The sequence below is a fragment of the Arachis stenosperma genome, chromosome 4 (assembly GCF_014773155.1).
Source record: "Arachis stenosperma cultivar V10309 chromosome 4, arast.V10309.gnm1.PFL2, whole genome shotgun sequence".
In the NCBI taxonomy this organism is placed as follows: Eukaryota; Viridiplantae; Streptophyta; class Magnoliopsida; order Fabales; family Fabaceae; genus Arachis; species Arachis stenosperma.
The window spans coordinates 95894183-95907005 of NC_080380.1; positions in this window are offsets into that span (position 1 = coordinate 95894183).

Consider the following 12823-nt stretch of genomic DNA (forward strand, 5'->3'; position numbering starts at 1 on the left):
ACACAAGGAAGTGGACCTTGCATTGTCTAAGTGTGGGGAAGCCTCCCTTCCCAAGTTACCATCCAACACAACATTTAAGTGGGTAAAATTTCTATCTCTAAGCTTTAATTTCTCACTTGAATATGGTTTGATTAAAAATGATGGTCAACTTAGAACTCTTTGTGGAATTACAATTAAAAAGGAGTTGTGTAGTGGTTGGAAAGTAGGTGTTAAGCTTATCAAGGTCAAGGCCCCAAGGTATAGGGATGATGTTTGGACAAGAATCACTGTGTATGGGCCTAGAAGGAAGCATTGGTGGAATAAAGAGAATCCTATGTGTCAATCACCTTTATGTCAACCGATCATCCGACAAAATCATGAAACTCAACTAACGGATGGGTGTGAAGACAAGATATGGGATCCCGGTTCGCTATGTGAAGACCAACTAGAGGAACTCATATCTTGGGTAGAACTCTGCCCGAGCTTGATGAAGATGGTTGGAAATTCTGTCAACCAATTGAGAAGCAAAGATCCTTGGAGATTCAAGGATGAGTACAAACATAAGGCACCATGACAACAAGCATCTCAAAATGTCCAACTTAAGGACTTAAACTAAAAGTGCTAGGTGGGAGACACCCCACCATGGTAAACTCTTTCCACTCTTTTAAATTTCCTTAATAAGTGATTTGAGTTACCATTGTAGGTAGATGTTTCATACAAATTTGTTTGTACAACTTAATTGTTGGCTTAGTCACATGCATGTTGTGTTTAGTAGTAGATGAATAATATCAAAAAAAAAATTGCATTTTTGTGAATTGTATGATGGCTGAGTGAATAAGAGTTGTGAACACTAAGGGGAGCACCCAGCAATTTTTTCTGAAGAAAAAAAAAAGAGAAGGGCGATGGACGCGCACGCACACTGTACGCGTACGCGTCCCTGTGCGGATGCAACATCGCCCACATACCCGAGAGTTGGGCCTCTCTTGGGCAAACATTATGCCCTGAGCCCAACACGACCCACGCGGACGCGCACTACGTGCGTGCGCGCCGTTTTTGCGAACATGGAAATTCGCGCAGACGTGCATTTGACGCGTCCGCGTCGATGTGCTGTTGCAAATTTTTGAGCCAAACCCCAGAGAGTTGAGCCGGCTCTGGGCCAACCTTAGGCCCCTAGCCCAACTCGATCTGCGCGGACGCGCACCTGCCACGTACGCGCATGTATGTCAATAATGGACAAAACGCGAGCGCACGCATCGCGCTGCGCGCCATATCGCAATTCGTCAATGTACGCGGACGCGCACTTGCCGCGCGCGCGTCCTTACATGCTGCCACCAATCTAGGCTTTTAACCCGAGAGTTGGGCGTGCCTCAAGCCCACTCTAAGCTTCAGGCCCAATCTCATGTACGCGTGCGCGCACTGTACGCGCACGCGCCTTTACCTAATCTGCCATACCACGCTAGAGCGCACTTCACGCTCGCGCATGATTCTCCATTTTCCTCAATGCGCGCGGACGCGTACATGCCGCGTGCGTGCCGGTCTGGTAGCGCGTGTTCCAGGCCATTCCCCAGAGAGTTAGGCCTGAGTTGGGCCAACTCTAAGCCCCTAGCCCAACTCCATGCACGCGTGCGCGCACTATACGCGCACGCGTCCTTCCCTGGTTTGACTCATCCACGCTTAGGCGCGCTGGACGCGCACGCGTAGGTCCCAAGTTTTCTCAAGGGACACGAACGCGCAAGGCGCGCGCGCGCGTCGATTCAAAAAATGGGATACCCTAAGACGCGAAGAGCGTTGCGCCGCAGCGCACTTCTCCTCCCTCCCCATTTTTTTCCCTTCTTCTTCCTTCCCTCCATACCACCCCTGTAACCGCCGTCAATCACCGCCGCGGCCGCCATTGTTCACCATCAACCTTCTCTCTCTTCTTTCTTCACTCACCTCATCTTCTCTCTCTCCTCCACTCACTCTCTCCACCTCCGTCTCTCACTTCACAGCGCCGGCAGCCACCACCTCCGCCATTCCACAATCGCTGCCGGCAGTACCTTCGGCGACCCCTTCCTATCTTTAGTCTCCCACATCATCACGTCCCTCCTCCCCTCAGTTTCTCATTCCCGGCAAACCACCGCGCCGGCCGTCTCCACACCGTTCACGGCGGTGCAGTTTCTGTCTCTGCTGCCCCTGCCCTATCTAGTCCCCCTTTCCATTCTCAGTTCCTCCCAGCTCCCAGGTTCCTGCTCCATTTCTGTTATCTTTTTCTGTTTTTTCCCTTTTTATTATTCGTTTATGTCAATACTATAATTGCATGTTAGTTAGTTTAAATTCAAATTTTGTATGTTAGGTTAGATAGATATAATTGCGGTTAGTAGCTAGGGCTGGATAGAGGATTCTAGGCCTGATAATTGCTCCGTATGTGCATATTTGCTGTTTGCTTCCTTAGGTACTGTATGTTGGTTTTGGGTGTTATTCATGCGTCTGTGTTGCTCATATCTGTTTGCTGCTGTGCGTGATTGTGTTATTTTCTGTGCTAATTGTGCTATTTTGCTATCCGGGAACGTCCAATTTTAAGCCGAAATGCTGCCCGATTTTCAAGGAAATTAGTTTCATTTTGATCTTTTTTCAGTTTTGGGCAAATTCCTTTCTTTTGACTTCCCGGATTTGCACAACATTGTGAACATGAACCGCACTTCTCGTTCAATTGAGTCATATATCATCATCAATCCTACTTTTCTAACTTACTAATTTCTTTAACCATCTAACTTCCACTCACCTTTAACCATCTTTAACAATACTTTCAATTATATGATGATATTATTGCCTTTTGAACATGAGTTGTTGACTTTAATGAAGCTTGCATTTTTCTGGTTTACTTGTTCACTTTTGCATATTCATTGCAACATCATGACTGTTCTTTGATAATTGTATCCTGAACATGCCTTCTTTGTTACATGCTAAATGTTTTATATATTATATCATATTTTTCAGGATGTCGGATAAAGGCAAAGCCATAGCCACTGCCTCTAAGAAGAGAAAACACTCTACCCCCTCCATTCCTTCCATCTACAAGCATTATGCCAAGAATCCGTTAAGTGAGGAAGAAAAAGAGAATCAGCAGTTGCCTTCTACCAATCCAGACAAATTCCCCAACCTCTACTGTGAGCTTCGGTTTTCTAGATATCGAACAACAAAGCTGAACATTGAGAAGAAGTTGCTCCTACCCAATGATGTGAGACGGTCCATTACCGTCGGATCCTTGAGTTAGGCATTGACTTCGTTGACCGGGATTTGGGTGACATCAATATATCTTGGGTCAAGGAATTCTACTGCAACTTCTTCCGTCCGACCTTGGATTCGGTTCAGGTGCGGGGTAGAGAGATTATGGTCACTGAGACTGCTATTGGGGAGGCATTACATTGCCGACACATTCCGGATGACCTGTGTGCCCATCAGCAGGCTGAGATAGCCATCCATACCATGACTTTTGACTAGAGGGCGCTTCGGCGCGTGATTGGGATCCGGATGCTGCATGGGTTATGGATGCGGGCAACACCAAGCCCAAGGGGATGTTGTTTACTCATTTGACTAGGGAGGCCAGGACTTGGCAGATGATCTTCGCCCACTACGTCCTGCCTACCACCCACTTTTCTGAGATCCTCTTCCTACATTGGTCACGAGTATGGCGGCCCTAGCTGTGTCCCGTGGTCAGATGATGATGTGCGACCACCACCCCCTGATGCAGATGACGGAGGTTACTATCCCCTGGGGTGGTTGGGTGCACGAGAGGCCACCTGCTCGACGCCGCTCTCGGGCTAGAGCTGTCATCGGGACGCCTTCACCATCAGCCCCTACAGCTGCCCCATCATCCTCTACAGCCGCAGCTCCTTCATCATCTACAGATCCTCCAGCAGCACCTGAGCCTACCTATCTCCTGGTCCAGCGTCTATTCCGATTCCTAGAGCGGGGAGAGACGCCATGTCAGACGCCGATTAGATCGGATGGACCAGGCTCTTATTTCTTTGGGTGCTGAGCTACCTCCGCTTCCCGATTCTCCTCTCGATGAGCAGGATCTCAGGAGGAGGATGCGGAGGCACCGGTTCAGCAGGATGCCCCTGGCACTACAGAGCCGCCACAGACTCAGGAGGAGCCGGTCCCACAGCCACAGTCAGAGCCAGAGCCTATCGTTGTACCTCCCACTGATCCTCCGGTTTAGCATCGAGGACGATGCTTGATTTTAAGTGTGTGGAGGGCACCGGTAGCATTATTTGGGAACCGGTGAACTTTTCAGCCTAGTTATCCTATTTTGCACATCTTTGTATATATTTTGATGCATTTCTAGTTTGCTTTGGATACTTTTATTGCTTATTTTGGATTTTAGATATTTTGATGCTTTTGGATATTTTTAGATGTTTTGGATGATAGATTCCATACTTTTAGTTGGATTTTTCTTTATACATTTTTGTTTATCTTTATTTTTAGTTTGTAGTTGTGATTAGAAATCTTACTTTGGATTGCAAATATTTAGTCACCCTTTTTGCATAACATATTGGTTTTAAGTGAAAAAGGAAAGGGTGAACTAAGAAAATTTTTGAACTTTTCAATCACAACAATGCTTAGTCAAACATTGAGATTTTTCAAGAAGTTTAAATATAGGGCATTAACCCAATTGATTGAAAGAAAATCTTTGGTGAGACTTGCTTGAATTTCATACCTTGTGAAGCATGTATTGAACTAAGAACACAAGCTTGTGAGACTTGAGCCTATTGATGTGGTTACATTTTATAACCACTTATTTTCCATTCTTGTGTGAAATTGTTCTCTTTCTATGATTGTGATCCTTGATTTGCTTGATTCTATATATCCATTTGTTTCTTGTATTTATGCATTTATATGATTGAGGCCATTGTTTCATTAGCCACTTACCCAAATAGCCAACCTTTTACTCTCCATTGTTAGCCAATTTTGAGCCTATGCTTAACCAACTTATTTCCATTTTAGCACATTACAAGCCTAAGGCGGAAAACCAATGAAAAGTCCGTGTTTGAATCTTTGATTGGCCTAGGCTAGTGAGAGTGTTTATTATTCAAAGTTGGTGAGGCTTGGGAACATTGGATGGGATAAAAGGGGTAGTACACTTTCATGTTTAGGAATTGGGTACATATTCATGTATTGATTAAATGTAGGGACCTTATGCATTGATGTTCTTGTATATAGTTTGAAAGAAGAAAAAAAGAAAAAAAATATATATAAAGAAAAGAAAAAAAATGAATGAAAAAGAAAAAAAAAAAGAGAGAAAAAAATGATGATGAAAAAGAAAAAAAATATATATAATAAAGAGGGGACAAAATGCCCCAAAGTGAAGTCAATAAAAAGGAATCAATGCATAGGTGTTATGAATCAAATAAGAATGCATGAGTATGTAAGAAAAAGTGAAGAATGGGTAGTTAGGTAGCTTGCATTTGTTAGGTCATTAAATAGGTTAGGTGGGAAGGTCTATGCTAATCAAAGATTCAAAACCTAGTCCACTTAACCATAAATGATCCTACTTGACCCTACCCCATTACAACCTAAATGAAAGACCTCATGATGTATGCATGCATTGAATAAGTGTGATTGTTAGAAGAAAATCAAATTTTGGAAAACATGATTAGAAGAGAATGAGTGATTAACCCTTAAACACTTGAGTGAATAGAGCGGATACACATCCGGTGAGGGTTCAAAAGTTCAATCACATGTATTCACCCAATTATCTATATTCTTGCAAGTTGAACTCCTTTTGATAATTCAATACAATTGTGGTTTGGACTTAGTTCCTATGCCTAGCTCTTGTGCTTACGCATGTCTCTTGGGAATTGATTTGTTTGAACTAAGCACTTCCAATTGCTTAGATAGTTGCCTTTAGATAGGATTCATGTAGTTTAGTTGCATTCAATGTCATAACCCTTAGTACTTCTTATTTTAGCATGAGGACATGCTAAGGCTTAAGTGTGGGGAGGTTGACAAACCCCAATTTGACGGTTTGTTTTGTATTGAATTTAGAGCATCTTGATAACCTTTTGTCACATTTAGCCTAGGAATTAGCATGATTTTGTTATCTCTCACGTATTTGTGCTTAGTGTAAAAATGCTTTTTAAGCCTGATTTTGATGAATTTTATTTCCTCTTTGATTCCATAAGATGCCTTGATGTGTTGTTAGTAATCTCAGGATGAATAGGCTAGGCATGGATCAAAGGAAGCAAGGAAGAAAGCAAACAAGTGGAGAGAAGCATAAAAAGTCAAAGAAGCAAGCACGCGCCGATGATGGCACATGACCTTACTAATGCAACACGTGCCTGGCGATTTGAGGGGGTTTCTGAACCCAATTTGGCGCCAAATTGCTAAGGGAGAGAAATAAAGGATGAAGGATTAAGGGGAGTCATCATCATCACTTTTGATCAATAATCATTTTTAGTCATTAGTTTTGCTAGAGGAGTAGTTTAGAGTTTTAGAGAGAGAAGCTCTCACTTTCTCTCTAGAGCTAGGATTAGGATTAGGTTTAGTTCTTAGATCTAGATTTAGATTCATGTTCTTCTACTTCTACATCAATTCCTTGTAGTCCATTCTTTTATTGCAATTTCCTTTATGTTGTTCTTGTATTTTGTTATAGATCTAGTATTGCTCCCTTTTACTCTCTTCAATTCAATAAAGTAATTCATAATAATGTGTTTCCTTTGATTGTGTTGTTAAATCCTTTCAATAATTGTTTAGATTTCCTCTTGTTTTTGATTTACTATGTTTTTCTTTTATGCTTACCAAGTGTTTGATAAAATGCTTGTTTGGATTTTAGCGTAGGTTTTGTTCCTCTTGGCCTAGGTAGAGTAATTAGTGACTCTTGAGTTATCTAATTCCTTTGTTGATTAATAATTAGAAGTTGCTAATTAATTTGAATGCCTCTAAAGCTAGTCTTCCTTTAGGAGTTGATTAGGACTTGAGGAATCAAATTGATTCATCCACTTGACTTTCCTCCATAGTTAGAGGTTAACTAAGTGGTAGTAATGAACAATTCTCATCACAATTGAGAATGGTAACTAGGATAGGATTTCTAGTTCTCACATCTTGCCAAGAGCTTTGTTAGTTGTTAGTTTGTTTTCATTACCATTTACTTTTCATGCTTCATATCAAAAACCCCAAAATAACTCACAACCAATAACAAGACACTTTATTGTAATTCCTAGGGAGAACGACCCGAGATTTAAATACTTCGGTTTATAGATTTTAGGGGTTTGTACTTGTGACAAACAAATTTTTGTATGAAAGGATTAACGATTGGTTTAGAGACTATACTTGCAACGAGAATTCATTTGTGAAATTCTAAACCGTCGAAAATCCAATCGTCACCACGCCACGAGAGACCGATGAGGCGACGACACGTGCAAGAAGAAACGGAACGCGCCACCATCGGCGCTCACGGCCATAGGTGGCGCGTTGGGGGCACTGTTGCGGCCCAGCTCAGCTGGCCGACCGCCCGACCCGGCCCTTGGGTGAATCGGTCCATGCGGACAGGTTGTCACACATAACCCGCCGGACCTGCTACCCTGGCACGTTCCCCTGTTACCAGCTGTTTGATAGCTGGGGAGTAGGAAGCTTCCAGGAAAGGGGGCACCTCTCATGGGGCCCGCCCTACTGACAGGGTATAAAGGGGGATGGTCCTATCCCTCCCCCCAAGGTACGTTAACATATCTCTTCCTCCAATTCCACCTGCGCGCAGACTGACTTGGGCGTCGGAGTGTCATTGCAGGTGGCACCCCCCTTCACCACACAAAGAGCTCGTGAGATCGTCTGCCCGCACATCAGACCCAGATCCCCGCTCATCCCCACCAACTCACAAGGGATCATCCCGACCCGTCCGGTATAGCGAACCACCGAACATTTTTTAATTTCGTTACCGTCGTTATCAACAACACCTCTCCCTCTTCCTCCTCTTCTTCCTATTGAAATTTTCCTTCCTTTTCATCCTTCTCCTCCTCCTCCTCAGCATCATAATCATCATCATTATCGTCATTGTCTTCTTCTAATACGTATCGTCATTATCGTTCTCATCAAATTCGAATTTATATAATGAACAATTTTTGGTTCATTTGGTATTATACAATGGTTTTGTTTTGAACTAATTTTCAGTTTATTCGAGACGCAAGTGTTTCTGAATTCGAATTTATATAATGGACAATTTTTGGTTCATTTAGTATTATACAATTGTTTTGTTTTGATAATATTTTTGGTTTATTCGAGATGCAGGTGTTTCTGAATTCGAATTTATATAATGGACAATTTTTGATTTATTTGGTATTATACAATAATAGTTTCATTTTGATAATATTTTCGATTCATTTAATCACAACAGAGAATTAAAATCAATAAAGATGTTAGAAAAATATTAGTATTATTGGTGATGACGATAATGATGATAGAGGAGGAAGAAGAAAAAGAAGGAGGAGATCAAAGAAATTCAAATAAAAAAGAAATAAGAAAAAGAGAAGAAAAAAGAGGAGGAAGAGATAAATGTACTGGTATAATAGTAGTGACGATAATAATAATAAAAAAAAACAAAAAAAAGAAAAAGATAAGAAGAGAAAAAAACAGAAAAAAAATCCCAGCAGCATAAATTAAATGACTTAATAATTTTAGATATAAAATTATTTAAATGTTTAGCAGAGCTCAACCACCGCCTCCCTCCACCACCTCTTTTTTTAGCCGCTCCAGAACCCCTTTGTCGTTGCCTTTTCAAATTTGTTGCTCGTTCTCTCTTGGAGTCTGCATGTCGCTGCCTGTTTCCTTATTCCTTTAGTTCCAATTTCAAACCCTTAACTCCCACAATAGGTTCCACGCCCTGAATCTGTCAACTTCTCTTTAGTTGTCTATTTCGATTAGGTATATCTTTTTTTTAGTCAGTTTAGATTAGTTAAATTTTAGTAGATTGGATGAAATGATTTATCTTAGTTTAGGTTAATTTAGTTTTGAAATTAGATTAGCTTAAATTAATCTATTCTATTATATAAAAATCGAATTTTTGTATTTAATGATAAATTTGATGTGGCATGTTTTTAAGAATATTTTTTAATTTATTTCTTTTAATTTATTAAATATAATTCATTACATTAACTTAATTATATCAACTAATTGATTTGATTAGATATTTAAGTAATATCACACAATTTAATATTATGTATATCAATTAATTAAATATAATTATTAGAGTATAGTTAGGATCAATTAGATCAATTAGCATTATTCAACATATCTGAATATTTATTATAGGATATTAGGTCTTTATTATTTTGATTCTCTTATTACTTATAAATACATTTCTATATTGTATCATTCTACATAACTTAAATACTCACAAATATTTTTCTATTGCTCCCTCTCTCTTTTCGACAGTTCCATCTGCGTTCCTTTCTGGCAGTTCCATCTACGTTTCTTTATGGTAGTTCTGTCTGCGTTTTCTTGTGATAGTTCCGTCTGCGCTTCCTTTCGACAGTTCCGTTTGCGCTTCCTTTTGACAATTCTTTCTGCACTTTCTTTAAGCAGTTCCATCTGCACCGATTCTATCTTATGCATTTTTTTATTTAGTTGTTTTAAATAAGTTTCAAACTCAAGTTGTTACTTGAGTTTGAGGAGAGATGTTAGAGTATAATTAGGATCAATTAGACCAATTATCATTATTTAACATATCTAAATATTTATTATAGGATATTACGTCTTTATTATTTCGATTCTCTTAGCACCAATAAATCTCCTTTTATATTGTATAATTTTACACAATTTGAATACACACAATCATTTTCTTTACTACTGTTCTCTCTCTTACCCTTTCTAATAACAATAAATACAATTTGATTTAGTTAGAAGTTCATTATTTTATAGTCTTCTATATATATATAAACATGACAGAATAAAATTGTAAAAATAATCTTTTTATCACTTTGGATTTTATAACTCTATTTTTTTCACTTTACATATAATTTTATTTTGCGTTAACTTTATTTATTTAATGATGAAATATGCTCATGTTAATTCTGTTATCTAATAGTTTGTTTTTCTCTTATGTATTTTGATTTGTATAATTACTATTGATTTTACTATTTTCGTTTTCTTAAATTGTTTCTTATTTTTTATGACTTGATAATTTAAATAAAAAAGCAAAGAAAGGAAAAAATAATAGCCAAAGGCAGAGGCTAAAAGCCTAAAGCAGCAATATCATTTCTCAGCATTATTATTATTAATACGAACTTTATTATTTCTTTTTTAATATGAGCTTCATTTCTTTTTCTTTATTAGTATTAATACTTTTATTATTTTCTTCTCTAATTATAAATCTCCTTATAATAATTCTTTGATAGAATTTTTTTGTCTAATAGATTTTTTTCTATTTTTTGTCAAAAATAATTTATATTAGAAAAAAAAGAAGTACAAATTAAATTTTAAAATTCAAATTTAAATAAGATGTGTAAAGGGTAACTATTGAATTCATTTGGTAGATTTAAACTCTTTGTATTATCGTCATTGAAAATTTCAAATAGTATTATAAAATTTTTGATATTTTTATCTTATTATTCTTAAATTATACATTATATCGTGTATTTAAAGAGTTTCATTTTTTTGAAATACGTGTGACATGTTGGGTTTTTCTCTCCTTTGTGAGGTCCAAGCCCAATATTTTGGGGGTGTATTCTTGCACCCTAGTGTCACAACCCTAATTTAGTTTTTTGAAATTTTTTGAGAGGGAGAGAATAGCCACCAAGTGAGAGAGAAAAGGGAAAAACAGAATTCCTATTTTTGCCCAAAGCAGTAAATTTCAAATGACAGTTTCTCAGTTGTTCACCGTTGGATCGGCTTGAAATTTAACCTGCGTGTTCCTATCATCTTGTACTTCATTCTGGTCGGTGGAGATGTTAATTGGAAGTTTTCAGTAGGATAAATTGGTTTCACAAGAGAGAAATTAGGTTTCCCATTTTTACACAGAGCAGCAATCTTGGAACGGCAGTTTCTTATTCTTTCACCGTTGGATCGACGTGAAATTTGAACGGTAGATTCTTAACATCTTGTTCTTCATTCTGAATGGTGGAGATTTTAATTGGGGGTCTACAGAGAGAAATTGGCTTCGACATCAGCTCTCTTTTTTGGGTATATTTCATCTTCTTGCCTATTATTTGTAAGCTTTAGTGCATTGATGTTTTGGCTGGTTATATGCACGTTTTGTGCTTTGTTTGAGACTCTCTTGTACCTCATTTGATTACAGTGGAGCTATTTCATTGGTCTGGACGACCCGTGGTTTTTACCTCTCACATTGAGGGGGTTTTCGACGTTAAAATCTCGGTGTGTTCTTGTTATTGCTTTACTTGCTATATTTGCTTGTTATAGTTGCTGCCATATTGTATTGTGAGTGCTTTCATATTATTCTTGTGTTGGACATTTGTGTCGTTTCCGCTGCTAGGATCTTTCATACTGGCATCAGAGCTTGTTGGTATGTTTCTGGGCTTGTGATTTTGTGAACAATGGAAGCTAATACTAATACTAGTAGAATGATCACTCTTAATGGTCCTAATTATGATTTGTGAAAGTCAAAGATGGAAGATTTGATTTATGTCAAAAATTTTCATCAACCAGTTTTTGGTACAGAGAAGCCTAATGATAAGTCTGATGATGATTGGACTTTGTTGCATAGACAAGTCTGTGGATATATTAGGCAGTGGGTTGACGATAATGTGTTGAACCATATTATTGGAGAGACACATGCTCGGACCCTTTGGATTAAGCTTGAACAGTTGTATGCTCGGAAAACTAGAAATAACAAGATGTTTTTGATCAAGCAGTTGTTGGCTTTGAAGTATACAGATGGGACATCAATGACAGATCACTTGAATAATTTCCAAAGAATTATGAATCAGTTATCTTCCATGGGCATCAAGTTTGATGAAAATGTTCAAAGATTGTTACTTTTTGGCTCCTTACCAGACTCATGGGAAATTTTTAGAATGTCATTGTCCAATTCTGCTCCTGATGGTGTAATCTCTATGGATCTTGCCAAGAGCAGTGTTTTGAATGAAGAGATGAGAAGAAAGTCACAAGGTACATCGACTACACATTCAGATGTTCTTGTTTCTGAGTCTAGGGGGAGAAGCAAAAGTCGAGGTCCTAAAGGTAGAGATCAAAGTAGAAGCAAGTCTCGAGGAAAGTATAAGAATATTGAGTGTCATCATTGTGGTCAAAAGGGACATGTGAAGAGATTTTGTTGGCAGCTAAAGAAGGAGAAAGCCAAGGCAAGTAAAGGCAAGAGCACAAATAAAGATGATGGTAACAATGAAGACAAGGTTAATGTAACTCATGATGATTTTCTTGTTGTTGAGGAGTTTGAATCTATTAACCTTGTTGATAATAGCACTAGTTGGGTGATTGATAGCGGTGCTTCTATTCATGTTACATCTAGGAGGGATTTGTTTACGTCCTATACTCCTGGTGATTTTGGTGATGTGAAAATGGCTCATCAAGGTGTTGCAAAATGTGCTGGTGTTGGACAAGTTTGCTTAGAAACCTCCAACGGTACCAAGTTTACTTTGAAGCGTGTGAAGCATGTTCCAAATATTCGGTTGAACTTACTTTCTGTTAGTAAGTTGTGTGATGAAGACTTGGATAGCTTATTTTCTCGTGATAGCTGGAAGCTCACCAAGGGTTCCATGGTTGTTGCTAGAGGTACACGACACTCTACTCTTTATTTAACTCAAGCAAAGATTCTGAAAGATGTTGTTAATGCTGCTGAGTTTGTTGATGAAACTGATTTATGGCATAAGAGATTATGTCATATGAGTGAGAAAGGTAT